Genomic DNA, 1,320 nt, shown 5'->3' on the forward strand with positions numbered 1-1,320 from the left:
CGGGCGCCCGGCGTCCCGCCCCTGCGAGGCCGGCCGAAAGCAAAGCACTTACTATTGCCACTCTCTTCAAGACGGTTCAGAATTCTCGTCCAGGACTCTCAGGAACCTGAATGTGTGTTACTGTAACAGGTGCTACCATCCTGCCTGCAGCACTGCTGTCGCAGGCACTCGGCTGCGGTCCTCAGCTCACCACTTTGCGCCAGGCAAAGGCTACGGAAACGATCGTAGAACACAATAACGTTCCCCTAATTTATTCATGAGAAGTCTGAAGATCTCAAATGCTGTTTTTTTGTTTTTTTTGTTTTTTTTTTAAGTAGAAAAGAAAAAAAAAAGACATAGGGCCTCTCTTTTCAGATATCAGGCAATATGGAATAAAATTTAAATAAACCAATACTCAAGTTCTACTTATGAAAAAAAAAAACCAAACAGCTTTCTGAAGCAGACACAGAAGAAGCTGAAAACACCACTTCACACTGTTAGCAGTATGAAATTTAATGTCAACTTTTCTAATCTACAGCCAAACAGAGTGAGAAAATCTTTACAAAAATATACAGTATTTTTGAAGTTACCACGCATCCTTTCAGTACCAAGAATATATTCAGAGTAGGTACGTGCCTAAGAAAGTTGCAGAGACTTGTATAGTCTATTTAACTTTTAATATGTAAAGAATGCATAAGCGCATTCATATTTGCAAGTGCGTACTCTACACAGATTTCAGATAGATCAGAAGACAGTATCAGTGCTTACAATCAGAAAATACAAGTAACCAGCTGACGCTGATTAATACCTTCTTAAGAATATCACAGCTTGCTTCACCAATTGTTCGCTTCAGAGAAATACCGTTCATGAGTTTTACATATATGGAGCCCAGCCCATATACATTTGGCAGAGCAGATTGTCATCGCTTGCTTCTTGAATGAGGTAATGAACATGCCCTTCAATAGATAAGGGTAATCCTTTTATTCTGTTTCTAGTCTTAATAACACCTTGTAGCCTTTGTTCTATATCAAGGACATGGGTTTTGGCCTAGAAAAAAAAGGAAGAAAAATGAGTATTGCAATTGCTCATGGACTTCCACATCTTGAAGTCTTATGATATTTGCAGCCAGCATGCTAATTTAACACAAAACCCAAATGTCTGTACCAATGAAAGGCTTATCACTTAAAATGAACAGACTACTGGTCAAGTTACAGTTTTTGCCTTAAATTCTACAGATAAAATTTAACAGAACAGACTGGAAAAGCTATACAAAAGTATTGGGAAACGTTAGAGTGTTTTATTTCACAAAACTACTTATTAATAAATGCAAGCTCTCCTAGT

This window comes from Meleagris gallopavo, chromosome 11 (assembly GCF_000146605.3).
Source record: "Meleagris gallopavo isolate NT-WF06-2002-E0010 breed Aviagen turkey brand Nicholas breeding stock chromosome 11, Turkey_5.1, whole genome shotgun sequence".
Classification (NCBI taxonomy): Eukaryota; Metazoa; Chordata; class Aves; order Galliformes; family Phasianidae; genus Meleagris; species Meleagris gallopavo.